Source organism: Crinia signifera, chromosome 4, assembly GCF_055691185.1.
Source record: "Crinia signifera chromosome 4, ASM5569118v1, whole genome shotgun sequence".
Taxonomy (NCBI): Eukaryota; Metazoa; Chordata; class Amphibia; order Anura; family Myobatrachidae; genus Crinia; species Crinia signifera.
In genome coordinates this window covers 293,380,896-293,392,918 of record NC_139220.1, presented here as the reverse complement: position 1 = coordinate 293,392,918, position 12,023 = coordinate 293,380,896, and the positions used below count along the sequence as shown (strand labels likewise).

The 12,023-nt window shown below is 38.0% G+C and overlaps 27 non-coding genes across 27 annotated transcripts; all 27 read left to right on the top strand.

The window, feature by feature from the left end:
* The first annotated feature begins 159 nt into the window (after positions 1 to 159).
* On the top strand, positions 160 to 231 carry TRNAH-GUG (transfer RNA histidin (anticodon GUG)). The gene has a single exon. It is a non-coding gene; the product is annotated as a tRNA-His (tRNA).
* Positions 232 to 660: 429 nt separating this feature from the next.
* TRNAR-ACG (transfer RNA arginine (anticodon ACG)) lies at positions 661 to 733 on the top strand. Its single transcript has one exon. It is a non-coding gene; the product is annotated as a tRNA-Arg (tRNA).
* Positions 734 to 1,243: 510 nt separating this feature from the next.
* On the top strand, positions 1,244 to 1,316 carry TRNAH-AUG (transfer RNA histidin (anticodon AUG)). Its single transcript has one exon. It is a non-coding gene; the product is annotated as a tRNA-His (tRNA).
* A 510-nt stretch (positions 1,317 to 1,826) lies between these two features.
* On the top strand, positions 1,827 to 1,899 carry TRNAR-ACG (transfer RNA arginine (anticodon ACG)). The gene has a single exon. It is a non-coding gene; the product is annotated as a tRNA-Arg (tRNA).
* Positions 1,900 to 1,907: 8 nt separating this feature from the next.
* Positions 1,908 to 1,979, top strand: TRNAH-GUG (transfer RNA histidin (anticodon GUG)). Its single transcript has one exon. It is a non-coding gene; the product is annotated as a tRNA-His (tRNA).
* Positions 1,980 to 2,408: 429 nt separating this feature from the next.
* On the top strand, positions 2,409 to 2,481 carry TRNAR-ACG (transfer RNA arginine (anticodon ACG)). Its single transcript has one exon. It is a non-coding gene; the product is annotated as a tRNA-Arg (tRNA).
* An 8-nt stretch (positions 2,482 to 2,489) lies between these two features.
* TRNAH-GUG (transfer RNA histidin (anticodon GUG)) lies at positions 2,490 to 2,561 on the top strand. The gene has a single exon. It is a non-coding gene; the product is annotated as a tRNA-His (tRNA).
* A 429-nt stretch (positions 2,562 to 2,990) lies between these two features.
* On the top strand, positions 2,991 to 3,063 carry TRNAR-ACG (transfer RNA arginine (anticodon ACG)). The gene has a single exon. It is a non-coding gene; the product is annotated as a tRNA-Arg (tRNA).
* Positions 3,064 to 3,071: 8 nt separating this feature from the next.
* Positions 3,072 to 3,143, top strand: TRNAH-GUG (transfer RNA histidin (anticodon GUG)). The gene has a single exon. It is a non-coding gene; the product is annotated as a tRNA-His (tRNA).
* A 1,002-nt stretch (positions 3,144 to 4,145) lies between these two features.
* On the top strand, positions 4,146 to 4,218 carry TRNAR-ACG (transfer RNA arginine (anticodon ACG)). Its single transcript has one exon. It is a non-coding gene; the product is annotated as a tRNA-Arg (tRNA).
* Positions 4,219 to 4,226: 8 nt separating this feature from the next.
* Positions 4,227 to 4,298, top strand: TRNAH-GUG (transfer RNA histidin (anticodon GUG)). The gene has a single exon. It is a non-coding gene; the product is annotated as a tRNA-His (tRNA).
* Positions 4,299 to 4,727: 429 nt separating this feature from the next.
* Positions 4,728 to 4,800, top strand: TRNAR-ACG (transfer RNA arginine (anticodon ACG)). Its single transcript has one exon. It is a non-coding gene; the product is annotated as a tRNA-Arg (tRNA).
* Positions 4,801 to 5,309: 509 nt separating this feature from the next.
* On the top strand, positions 5,310 to 5,382 carry TRNAR-ACG (transfer RNA arginine (anticodon ACG)). The gene has a single exon. It is a non-coding gene; the product is annotated as a tRNA-Arg (tRNA).
* An 8-nt stretch (positions 5,383 to 5,390) lies between these two features.
* On the top strand, positions 5,391 to 5,462 carry TRNAH-GUG (transfer RNA histidin (anticodon GUG)). Its single transcript has one exon. It is a non-coding gene; the product is annotated as a tRNA-His (tRNA).
* Positions 5,463 to 5,891: 429 nt separating this feature from the next.
* TRNAR-ACG (transfer RNA arginine (anticodon ACG)) lies at positions 5,892 to 5,964 on the top strand. Its single transcript has one exon. It is a non-coding gene; the product is annotated as a tRNA-Arg (tRNA).
* Positions 5,965 to 5,972: 8 nt separating this feature from the next.
* Positions 5,973 to 6,044, top strand: TRNAH-GUG (transfer RNA histidin (anticodon GUG)). The gene has a single exon. It is a non-coding gene; the product is annotated as a tRNA-His (tRNA).
* A 511-nt stretch (positions 6,045 to 6,555) lies between these two features.
* TRNAH-GUG (transfer RNA histidin (anticodon GUG)) lies at positions 6,556 to 6,627 on the top strand. Its single transcript has one exon. It is a non-coding gene; the product is annotated as a tRNA-His (tRNA).
* A 430-nt stretch (positions 6,628 to 7,057) lies between these two features.
* TRNAR-ACG (transfer RNA arginine (anticodon ACG)) lies at positions 7,058 to 7,130 on the top strand. Its single transcript has one exon. It is a non-coding gene; the product is annotated as a tRNA-Arg (tRNA).
* Positions 7,131 to 7,640: 510 nt separating this feature from the next.
* On the top strand, positions 7,641 to 7,713 carry TRNAH-AUG (transfer RNA histidin (anticodon AUG)). Its single transcript has one exon. It is a non-coding gene; the product is annotated as a tRNA-His (tRNA).
* A 510-nt stretch (positions 7,714 to 8,223) lies between these two features.
* TRNAR-ACG (transfer RNA arginine (anticodon ACG)) lies at positions 8,224 to 8,296 on the top strand. Its single transcript has one exon. It is a non-coding gene; the product is annotated as a tRNA-Arg (tRNA).
* Positions 8,297 to 8,304: 8 nt separating this feature from the next.
* Positions 8,305 to 8,376, top strand: TRNAH-GUG (transfer RNA histidin (anticodon GUG)). Its single transcript has one exon. It is a non-coding gene; the product is annotated as a tRNA-His (tRNA).
* A 429-nt stretch (positions 8,377 to 8,805) lies between these two features.
* Positions 8,806 to 8,878, top strand: TRNAH-AUG (transfer RNA histidin (anticodon AUG)). The gene has a single exon. It is a non-coding gene; the product is annotated as a tRNA-His (tRNA).
* Positions 8,879 to 9,817: 939 nt separating this feature from the next.
* TRNAR-ACG (transfer RNA arginine (anticodon ACG)) lies at positions 9,818 to 9,890 on the top strand. The gene has a single exon. It is a non-coding gene; the product is annotated as a tRNA-Arg (tRNA).
* An 8-nt stretch (positions 9,891 to 9,898) lies between these two features.
* TRNAH-GUG (transfer RNA histidin (anticodon GUG)) lies at positions 9,899 to 9,970 on the top strand. Its single transcript has one exon. It is a non-coding gene; the product is annotated as a tRNA-His (tRNA).
* Positions 9,971 to 10,399: 429 nt separating this feature from the next.
* TRNAR-ACG (transfer RNA arginine (anticodon ACG)) lies at positions 10,400 to 10,472 on the top strand. Its single transcript has one exon. It is a non-coding gene; the product is annotated as a tRNA-Arg (tRNA).
* Positions 10,473 to 10,480: 8 nt separating this feature from the next.
* Positions 10,481 to 10,552, top strand: TRNAH-GUG (transfer RNA histidin (anticodon GUG)). The gene has a single exon. It is a non-coding gene; the product is annotated as a tRNA-His (tRNA).
* Positions 10,553 to 10,981: 429 nt separating this feature from the next.
* Positions 10,982 to 11,054, top strand: TRNAH-AUG (transfer RNA histidin (anticodon AUG)). Its single transcript has one exon. It is a non-coding gene; the product is annotated as a tRNA-His (tRNA).
* Positions 11,055 to 12,023: the final 969 nt, after the last annotated feature.

Below are 12,023 nucleotides of genomic sequence, written 5' to 3'. Positions count from 1 at the left end.
GTATATACTTAAAAGAACTCTAAAATCCAAAACTAGGTTCAAAAACAGATAGGACACTAAACTTACTGTATGTCACCTGGGCCAGTGGCGCAACGGCTAACGCGTCTGACTACGGATCAGAAGATTGAAGGTTCGATTCCTACTTGGCTCGTCTTCGTTGCCGTGATCGTATAGTGGTTAGTACTCTGCGTTGTGGCCGCAGCAACCCCGGTTCGAATCCGGGTCACGGCATTTAGTGTTTTTTTTCCTGCTGAAAGGTCGCTTTCTTACTTCAAGGTTTGGACAATTTTAGAAATTAAGCAGATTCTTTGAATGCACTTGCACAATTTGTCTTTAATGCTTTTTGTGAAGCTATCTTTACATGCTTTGATTTATTTGTCTGTGAAACATTCTTTTGAAAGAATTCAAATTTGACATCAATTACTGAATTCTGGAAATTAAAATTTTGAGGCTTTGTCTTAGCAAGTTCATCACACACTGAAAAGATGTTTTTGCAGTAATAAGAAAATTGTCTTGCAATGTTAACAGGAAACTAGCCCTGGAGCAAGTGCATAGGTAACTCTTTCAAATTCATTCTGTACAGTATATACTAAAAAGAACTCTAAAATCCAAAACTAGGTTCAAAAACAGATAGGACACTAAAATTACCGTATGTCACCTGGGCCAGTGGCGCAACGGATAACGCGTCTGACTACGGATCAGAAGATTGTAGGTTCGATTCCTACCTGGCTCGTCTTCGTTGCCGTGATCGTATAGTGGTTAGTACTCTGCGTTGTGGCCACAGCAACCCCGGTTCGAATCCGGGTCACTGCATTTTGTGTTTTTTTTTCCTGCTGAAAGGTCGCTTTCTTACTTCAAGGTTTGGACAATTTTAGAAATTAAGCAGATTCTTTGAATGCACTTGCACAATTTGTCTTTAATGCTTTTTGTGAAGCTATCTTTACATGCTTTGATTTATTTGTCTGTGAAACATTCTTTTGAAAGAATTCAAATTTGACATCAATTACTGAATTCTGGAAATTAAAATCTTGAGGCTTTGTCTTAGCAAGTTCATCACACACTGAAAAGATGTTTTTGCAGTAATAAGAAAATTGTCTTGCAATGTTAACAGGAAACTAGCCCTGGAGCAAGTGCATAGGTAACTCTTTCAAATTCATTCTGTACAGTATATACTTAAAAGAACTCTAAAATCCAAAACTGGGCTCAAAAACAGATAGGACACTAAACTTACGGTATGTCACCTGGGCCAGTGGTGCAATGGATAACGCGTCTGACTATGGATCAGAAGATTGTAGGTTCGATTCCTACCTGGCTCGTCTTCGTTGCTGTGATCGTATAGTGGTTAGTACTCTGCGTTGTAGCCGCAGCAACCCCGGTTCGAATCCGGGTCACGGCATTTAGTGTTTTTTTTTCCTGCTGAAAGGTCGCTTTCTTACTTCAAGGTTTGGACAATTTTAGAAATTAAGCAGATTCTTTGAATGCACTTGCACAATTTGTCTTTAATGCTTTTTGTGAAGCTATCTTTACATGCTTTGATTTATTTGTCTGTGAAACATTCTTTTGAAAGAATTCAAATTTGACATCAATTCCTGAATTCTGAAAATTAAAATCTTGAGGCTTTGTCTTAGCAAGTTCATCACACACTGAAAAGATGTTTTTGCAGTAATAAGAAAATTGTCTTGCAATGTTAACAGGAAACTAGCCCTGGAGCAAGTGCATAGGTAACTCTTTCAAATTCATTCTGTACAGTATATACTAAAAAGAACTCTAAAATCCAACACTAGATTCAAAAACAGATAGGACACTAAACTTACCGTATGTCACCTGGGCCAGTGGCGCAACGGATAACGCGTCTGACTACGGATCAGAAGATTGTAGGTTCGATTCCTACCTGGCTCGTCTTCGTTGCCGTGATCGTATAGTGGTTAGTACTCTGCGTTGTGGCCGCAGCAACCCCGGTTCGAATCCGGGTCACGGCATTTTGTGTTTTTTTTCCTGCTGAAAGTTCGCTTTCTTACTTCAAGGTTTGGACAATTTTAGAAATTAAGCAGATTCTTTGAATGCACTTGCACAATTTGTCTTTAATGCTTTTTGTGAAGCTATCTTTACATGCTTTGATTTATTTGTCTGTGAAACATTCTTTTGAAAGAATTCAAATTTGACATCAATTCCTGAATTCTGAAAATTAAAATCTTGAGGCTTTGTCTTAGCAAGTTCATCACACAATGAAAAGATGTTTTTGCAGTAATAAGAAAATTGTCTTGCAATGTTAACAGGAAACTAGCCCTGGAGCAAGTGCATAGGTAACTCTTTCAAATTCATTCTGTACAGTATATACTAAAAAGAACTCTAAAATCCAACACTAGATTCAAAAACAGATAGGACACTAAACTTACCGTATGTCACCTGGGCCAGTGGCACAACGGATAACGCGTCTGACTACGGATCAGAAGATTGTAGGTTCGATTCCTACCTGGCTCGTCTTCGTTGCCGTGATCGTATAGTGGTTAGTACTCTGCGTTGTGGCCGCAGCAACCCCGGTTCGAATCCGGGTCACGGCATTTTGTGTTTTTTTTCCTGCTGAAAGGTCGCTTTCTTACTTCAAGGTTTGGACAATTTTAGAAATTAAGCAGATTCTTTGAATGCACTTGCACAATTTGTCTTTAATGCTTTTTGTGAAGCTATCTTTACATGCTTTGATTTATTTGTCTGTGAAACATTCTTTTGAAAGAATTCAAATTTGACATCAATTCCTGAATTCTGAAAATTAAAATCTTGAGGCTTTGTCTTAGCAAGTTCATCACACACTGAAAAGATGTTTTTAAAGTAATAAGAAAATTGTCTTGCAATGTTAACAGGAAACTAGCCCTGGAGCAAGTGCATAGGTAACTCTTTCAAATTCATTCTGTACAGTATATACTTAAAAGAACTCTAAAATCCAAAACTAGGTTCAAAAACAGATAGGACACTAAACTTACCGTATGTCACCTGGGCCAGTGGCGCAACGGATAACGCGTCTGACTACGGATCAGAAGATTGTAGGTTCGATTCCTACCTGGCTCGTCTTCTTTGCCGTGATCGTATAGTGGTTAGTACTCTGCGTTGTGGCCGCAGCAACCCCGGTTCGAATCCGGGTCACGGCATTTAGTGTTTTTTTTTCCTGCTGAAAGGTCGCTTTCTTACTTCAAGGTTTGGACAATTTTAGAAATTAAGCAGATTCTTTGAATGCACTTGCACAATTTGTCTTTAATGCTTTTTGTGAAGCTATCTTTACATGCTTTGATTTATTTGTCTGTGAAACATTCTTTTGAAAGAATTCAAATTTGACATCAATTACTGAATTCTGGAAATTAAAATCTTGAGGCTTTGTCTTAGCAAGTTCATCACACACTGAAAAGATGTTTTTGCAGTAATAAGAAAATTGTCTTGCAATGTTAACAGGAAACTAGCCCTGGAGCAAGTGCATAGGTAACTCTTTCAAATTCATTCTGTACAGTATATACTTAAAAGAACTCTAAAATCCAAAACTAGGTTCAAAAACAGATAGGACACTAAACTTACTGTATGTCACCTGGGCCAGTGGCGCAACGGCTAACGCGTCTGACTACGGATCAGAAGATTGAAGGTTCGATTCCTACTTGGCTCGTCTTCGTTGCCGTGATCGTATAGTGGTTAGTACTCTGCGTTGTGGCCGCAGCAACTCCGGGTCACGGCATTTAGTGTTTTTTTTTCCTGCTGAAAGGTCGCTTTCTTACTTCAAGGTTTGGACAATTTTAGAAATTAAGCAGATTCTTTGAATGCACTTGCACAATTTGTCTTTAATGCTTTTTGTGAAGCTATCTTTACATGCTTTGATTTATTTGTCTGTGAAACATTCTTTTGAAAGAATTCAAATTTGACATCAATTACTGAATTCTGGAAATTAAAATTTTGAGGCTTTGTCTTAGCAAGTTCATCACACACTGAAAAGATGTTTTTGCAGTAATAAGAAAATTGTCTTGCAATGTTAACAGGAAACTAGCCCTGGAGCAAGTGCATAGGTAACTCTTTCAAATTCATTCTGTACAGTATATACTAAAAAGAACTCTAAAATCCAAAACTAGGTTCAAAAACAGATAGGACACTAAAATTACCGTATGTCACCTGGGCCAGTGGCGCAACGGATAACGCGTCTGACTACGGATCAGAAGATTGTAGGTTCGATTCCTACCTGGCTCGTCTTCGTTGCCGTGATCGTATAGTGGTTAGTACTCTGCGTTGTGGCCGCAGCAACCCCGGTTCGAATCCGGGTCACGGCATTTTGTGTTTTTTTTCCTGCTGAAAGGTCGCTTTCTTACTTCAAGGTTTGGACAATTTTAGAAATTAAGCAGATTCTTTGAATGCACTTGCACAATTTGTCTTTAATGCTTTTTGTGAAGCTATCTTTACATGCTTTGATTTATTTGTCTGTGAAACATTCTTTTGAAAGAATTCAAATTTGACATCAATTCCTGAATTCTGAAAATTAAAATCTTGAGGCTTTGTCTTAGCAAGTTCATCACACAATGAAAAGATGTTTTTGCAGTAATAAGAAAATTGTCTTGCAATGTTAACAGGAAACTAGCCCTGGAGCAAGTGCATAGGTAACTCTTTCAAATTCATTCTGTACAGTATATACTAAAAAGAACTCTAAAATCCAACACTAGATTCAAAAACAGATAGGACACTAAACTTACCGTATGTCACCTGGGCCAGTGGCGCAACGGATAACGCGTCTGACTACGGATCAGAAGATTGTAGGTTCGATTCCTACCTGGCTCGTCTTCGTTGCCGTGATCGTATAGTGGTTAGTACTCTGCGATGTGGCCGCAGCAACCCCGGTTCGAATCCGGGTCACGGCATTTTGTGTTTTTTTTCCTGCTGAAAGGTCGCTTTCTTACTTCAAGGTTTGGACAATTTTAGAAATTAAGCAGATTCTTTGAATGCACTTGCACAATTTGTCTTTAATGCTTTTTGTGAAGCTATCTTTACATGCTTTGATTTATTTGTCTGTGAAACATTCTTTTGAAAGAATTCAAATTTGACATCAATTACTGAATTCTGGAAATTAAAATCTTGAGGCTTTGTCTTAGCAAGTTCATCACACACTGAAAAGATGTTTTTGCAGTAATAAGAAAATTGTCTTGCAATGTTAACAGGAAACTAGCCCTGGAGCAAGTGCATAGGTAACTCTTTCAAATTCATTCTGTACAGTATATACTAAAAAGAACTCTAAAATCCAACACTAGATTCAAAAACAGATAGGACACTAAACTTACCGTATGTCACCTGGGCCAGTGGCACAACGGATAACGCGTCTGACTACGGATCAGAAGATTGTAGGTTCGATTCCTACCTGGCTCGTCTTCGTTGCCGTGATCGTATAGTGGTTAGTACTCTGCGTTGTGGCCGCAGCAACCCCGGTTCGAATCCGGGTCACGGCATTTTGTGTTTTTTTTCCTGCTGAAAGGTCGCTTTCTTACTTCAAGGTTTGGACAATTTTAGAAATTAAGCAGATTCTTTGAATGCACTTGCACAATTTGTCTTTAATGCTTTTTGTGAAGCTATCTTTACATGCTTTGATTTATTTGTCTGTGAAACATTCTTTTGAAAGAATTCAAATTTGACATCAATTCCTGAATTCTGAAAATTAAAATCTTGAGGCTTTGTCTTAGCAAGTTCATCACACACTGAAAAGATGTTTTTAAAGTAATAAGAAAATTGTCTTGCAATGTTAACAGGAAACTAGCCCTGGAGCAAGTGCATAGGTAACTCTTTCAAATTCATTCTGTACAGTATATACTTAAAAGAACTCTAAAATCCAAAACTAGGTTCAAAAACAGATAGGACACTAAACTTACCGTATGTCACCTGGGCCAGTGGCGCAACGGATAACGCGTCTGACTACGGATCAGAAGATTGTAGGTTCGATTCCTACCTGGCTCGTCTTCTTTGCCGTGATCGTATAGTGGTTAGTACTCTGCGTTGTGGCCGCAGCAACCCCGGTTCGAATCCGGGTCACGGCATTTAGTGTTTTTTTTTCCTGCTGAAAGGTCGCTTTCTTACTTCAAGGTTTGGACAATTTTAGAAATTAAGCAGATTCTTTGAATGCACTTGCACAATTTGTCTTTAATGCTTTTTGTGAAGCTATCTTTACATGCTTTGATTTATTTGTCTGTGAAACATTCTTTTGAAAGAATTCAAATTTGACATCAATTACTGAATTCTGGAAATTAAAATCTTGAGGCTTTGTCTTAGCAAGTTCATCACACACTGAAAAGATGTTTTTGCAGTAATAAGAAAATTGTCTTGCAATGTTAACAGGAAACTAGCCCTGGAGCAAGTGCATAGGTAACTCTTTCAAATTCATTCTGTACAGTATATACTTAAAAGAACTCTAAAATCCAAAACTAGGTTCAAAAACAGATAGGACACTAAACTTACTGTATGTCACCTGGGCCAGTGGCGCAACGGCTAACGCGTCTGACTACGGATCAGAAGATTGAAGGTTCGATTCCTACTTGGCTCGTCTTCGTTGCCGTGATCGTATAGTGGTTAGTACTCTGCGTTGTGGCCGCAGCAACCCCGGTTCGAATCCGGGTCACGGCATTTAGTGTTTTTTTTTCCTGCTGAAAGGTCGCTTTCTTACTTCAAGGTTTGGACAATTTTAGAAATTAAGCAGATTCTTTGAATGCACTTGCACAATTTGTCTTTAATGCTTTTTGTGAAGCTATCTTTACATGCTTTGATTTATTTGTCTGTGAAACATTCTTTTGAAAGAATTCAAATTTGACATCAATTACTGAATTCTGGAAATTAAAATTTTGAGGCTTTGTCTTAGCAAGTTCATCACACACTGAAAAGATGTTTTTGCAGTAATAAGAAAATTGTCTTGCAATGTTAACAGGAAACTAGCCCTGGAGCAAGTGCATAGGTAACTCTTTCAAATTCATTCTGTACAGTATATACTAAAAAGAACTCTAAAATCCAAAACTAGGTTCAAAAACAGATAGGACACTAAAATTACCGTATGTCACCTGGGCCAGTGGCGCAACGGATAACGCGTCTGACTACGGATCAGAAGATTGTAGGTTCGATTCCTACCTGGCTCGTCTTCGTTGCCGTGATCGTATAGTGGTTAGTACTCTGCGTTGTGGCCACAGCAACCCCGGTTCGAATCCGGGTCACTGCATTTTGTGTTTTTTTTTCCTGCTGAAAGGTCGCTTTCTTACTTCAAGGTTTGGACAATTTTAGAAATTAAGCAGATTCTTTGAATGCACTTGCACAATTTGTCTTTAATGCTTTTTGTGAAGCTATCTTTACATGCTTTGATTTATTTGTCTGTGAAACATTCTTTTGAAAGAATTCAAATTTGACATCAATTACTGAATTCTGGAAATTAAAATCTTGAGGCTTTGTCTTAGCAAGTTCATCACACACTGAAAAGATGTTTTTGCAGTAATAAGAAAATTGTCTTGCAATGTTAACAGGAAACTAGCCCTGGAGCAAGTGCATAGGTAACTCTTTCAAATTCATTCTGTACAGTATATACTTAAAAGAACTCTAAAATCCAAAACTGGGCTCAAAAACAGATAGGACACTAAACTTACGGTATGTCACCTGGGCCAGTGGTGCAATGGATAACGCGTCTGACTATGGATCAGAAGATTGTAGGTTCGATTCCTACCTGGCTCGTCTTCGTTGCTGTGATCGTATAGTGGTTAGTACTCTGCGTTGTAGCCGCAGCAACCCCGGTTCGAATCCGGGTCACGGCATTTAGTGTTTTTTTTTCCTGCTGAAAGGTCGCTTTCTTACTTCAAGGTTTGGACAATTTTAGAAATTAAGCAGATTCTTTGAATGCACTTGCACAATTTGTCTTTAATGCTTTTTGTGAAGCTATCTTTACATGCTTTGATTTATTTGTCTGTGAAACATTCTTTTGAAAGAATTCAAATTTGACATCAATTCCTGAATTCTGAAAATTAAAATCTTGAGGCTTTGTCTTAGCAAGTTCATCACACACTGAAAAGATGTTTTTGCAGTAATAAGAAAATTGTCTTGCTATGTTAACAGGAAACTAGCCCTGGAGCAAGTGCATAGGTAACTCTTTCAAATTCATTCTGTACAGTATATACTAAAAAGAACTCTAAAATCCAACACTAGATTCAAAAACAGATAGGACACTAAACTTACCGTATGTCACCTGGGCCAGTGGCGCAACGGATAACGCGTCTGACTACGGATCAGAAGATTGTAGGTTCGATTCCTACCTGGCTCGTCTTCGTTGCCGTGATCGTATAGTGGTTAGTACTCTGCGTTGTGGCCGCAGCAACCCCGGTTCGAATCCGGGTCACGGCATTTTGTGTTTTTTTTCCTGCTGAAAGGTCGCTTTCTTACTTCAAGGTTTGGACAATTTTAGAAATTAAGCAGATTCTTTGAATGCACTTGCACAATTTGTCTTTAATGCTTTTTGTGAAGCTATCTTTACATGCTTTGATTTATTTGTCTGTGAAACATTCTTTTGAAAGAATTCAAATTTGACATCAATTCCTGAATTCTGAAAATTAAAATCTTGAGGCTTTGTCTTAGCAAGTTCATCACACACTGAAGAGATGTTTTCAAAGTAATAAGAAAATTGTCTTGCAATGTTAACAGGAAACTAGCCCTGGAGCAAGTGCATAGGTAACTCTTTCAAATTCATTCTGTACAGTATATACTTAAAAGAACTCTAAAATCCAAAACTGGGTTCAAAAACAGATAGGACACTAAACTTACGGTATGTCACCTGGGCCAGTGGCGCAATGGATAACGCGTCTGACTATGGATCAGAAGATTGTAGGTTCGATTCCTACCTGGCTCGTCTTCGTTGCCGTGATCGTATAGTGGTTAGTACTCTGCGTTGTAGCCGCAGCAACCCCGGTTCGAATCCGGGTCACGGCATTTAGTGTTTTTTTTTCCTGCTGAAAGGTCGCTTTCTTACTTCAAGGTTTGGACAATTTTAGAAATTAAGCAGATTCTTTGAATGCACTTGCACAATTTGTCTTTAATGCTTTTTGTGAAGCTATCTTTACATGCTTTGATTTATTTGTCTGTGAAACATTCTTTTGAAAGAATTCAAATTTGACATCAATTCCTGAATTCTGGAAATTAAAATCTTGAGGCTTTGTCTTAGCAAGTTCATCACACACTGAAAAGATGTTTTTGCAGTAATAAGAAAATTGTCTTGCAATGTTAACAGGAAACTAGCCCTGGAGCAAGTGCATAGGTAACTCTTTCAAATAAATTCATTCTGTACAGTATATACTTAAAAGAACTCTAAAATCCAAAACTGGGCTCAAAAACAGATAGGACACTAAACTTACGGTAGGTCACCTGGGCCAGTGGCGCAACAGAAAGGTCGCTTTCTTACTTCAAGGTTTGGACAATTTTAGAAATTAAGCAGATTCTTTGAATGCACTTGCACAATTTGTCTTTAATGCTTTTTGTGAAGCTATCTTTACATGCTTTGATGTATTTGTCTGTGAAACATTCTTTTGAAAGAATTCAAATTTGACATCAATTCCTGAATTCTGGAAATTAAAATCTTGAGGCTTTGTCTTAGCAAGTTCATCACACACTGAAAAGATGTTTTTGCAGTAATAAGAAAATTGTCTTGCAATGTTAACAGGAAACTAGCCCTGGAGCAAGTTCATAGGTAACTCTTTCAAATTCATTCTGTACAGTATATACTAAAAAGAACTCTAAAATCCAAAACTAGATTCAAAAACAGATAGGACACTAAACTTACCGTATGTCACCTGGGCCAGTGGCGCAACGGATAATGCGTCTGACTACGGATCAGAAGATTGTAGGTTTGATTCCTACCTGGCTCGTCTTCGTTGCCGTGATCGTATAGTGGTTAGTACTCTGCGTTGTGGCCGCAGCAACCCCGGTTCGAATCCGGGTCACGGCATTTTGTGTTTTTTTTCCTGCTGAAAGGTCGCTTTCTTACTTCAAGGTTTGGACAATTTTAGAAATTAAGCAGATTCTTTGAATGCACTTGCACAATTTGTCTTTAATGCTTTTTGTGAAGCTATCTTTACATGCTTTGATTTATTTGTCTGTGAAACATTCTTTTGAAAGAATTCAAATTTGACATCAATTCCTGAATTCTGAAAATTAAAATCTTGAGGCTTTGTCTTAGCAAGTTCATCACACACTGAAAAGATGTTTTTGCAGTAATAAGAAAATTGTATTGCAATATTAACATGAAACTAGCCCTGGACCAAGTGCATAGGTAACTCTTTCAAATTCATTCTGTACAGTATATACTAAAAAGAACTCTAAAATCCAAAACTAGATTAAAAAACAGATAGGACACTAAAATTACCGTATGTCACCTGGGCCAGTGGCGCAACGGATAACGCGTCTGACTACGGATCAGAAGATTGTAGGTTCGATTCCTACCTGGCTCGTCTTCGTTGCCGTGATCGTATAGTGGTTAGTACTCTGCGTTGTGGCCGCAGCAACCCCGGTTCGAATCCGGGTCACGGCATTTAGTGTTTTTTTTCCTGCTGAAAGGTCGCTTTCTTACTTCAAGGTTTGGACAATTTTAGAAATTAAGCAGATTCTTTGAATGCACTTGCACAATTTGTCTTTAATGCTTTTTGTGAAGCTATCTTTACATGCTTTCATTTATTTGTCTGTGAAACATTTTTTTGAAAGAATTCAAATTTGACATCAATTCCTGATGTCTGAAAATTAAAATCTTGAGGCTTTGTCTTAGCAAGTACATCACACACTGAAAAGATTTTTTTGCAGTAATAAGAAAATTGTCTTGCAATGTTAACAGGAAACTAGCCCTGGAGCAAGTGCATAGGTAACTCTTTCAAATTCATTCTGTACAGTATATACTTAAAAGAACTCTAAAATCCAAAACTGGGTTCAAAAACAGATAGGACACTAAACTTACGGTATGTCACCTGGGCCAGTGGCGCAATGGATAACGCGTCTGACTATGGATCAGAAGATTGTAGGTTCGATTCCTACCTGGCTCGTCTTCGTTGCCGTGATCGTATAGTGGTTAGTACTCTGCGTTGTAGCCGCAGCAACCCCGGTTCGAATCCGGGTCACGGCATTTAGTGTTTTTTTTTCCTGCTGAAAGGTCGCTTTCTTACTTCAAGGTTTGGACAATTTTAGAAATTAAGCAGATTCTTTGAATGCACTTGCACAATTTGTCTTTAATGCTTTTTGTGAAGCTATCTTTACATGCTTTGATTTATTTGTCTGTGAAACATTCTTTTGAAAGAATTCAAATTTGACATCAATTCCTGAATTCTGGAAATTAAAATCTTGAGGCTTTGTCTTAGCAAGTTCATCACACACTGAAAAGATGTTTTTGCAGTAATAAGAAAATTGTCTTGCAATGTTAACAGGAAACTAGCCCTGGAGCAAGTGCATAGGTAACTCTTTCAAATAAATTCATTCTGTACAGTATATACTTAAAAGAACTCTAAAATCCAAAACTGGGCTCAAAAACAGATAGGACACTAAACTTACGGTAGGTCACCTGGGCCAGTGGCGCAACAGAAAGGTCGCTTTCTTACTTCAAGGTTTGGACAATTTTAGAAATTAAGCAGATTCTTTGAATGCACTTGCACAATTTGTCTTTAATGCTTTTTGTGAAGCTATCTTTACATGCTTTGATGTATTTGTCTGTGAAACATTCTTTTGAAAGAATTCAAATTTGACATCAATTCCTGAATTCTGGAAATTAAAATCTTGAGGCTTTGTCTTAGCAAGTTCATCACACACTGAAAAGATGTTTTTGCAGTAATAAGAAAATTGTCTTGCAATGTTAACAGGAAACTAGCCCTGGAGCAAGTGAATAGGTAACTCTTTCAAATTAATTCTGTACAGTATATACTTAAAAGAACTCTAAAATCCAAAACTGGGCTCAAAAACAGATAGGACACTAACCTTACCATAGGTCACCTGGGCCAGTGGCGAAACAGATAACACGTCTG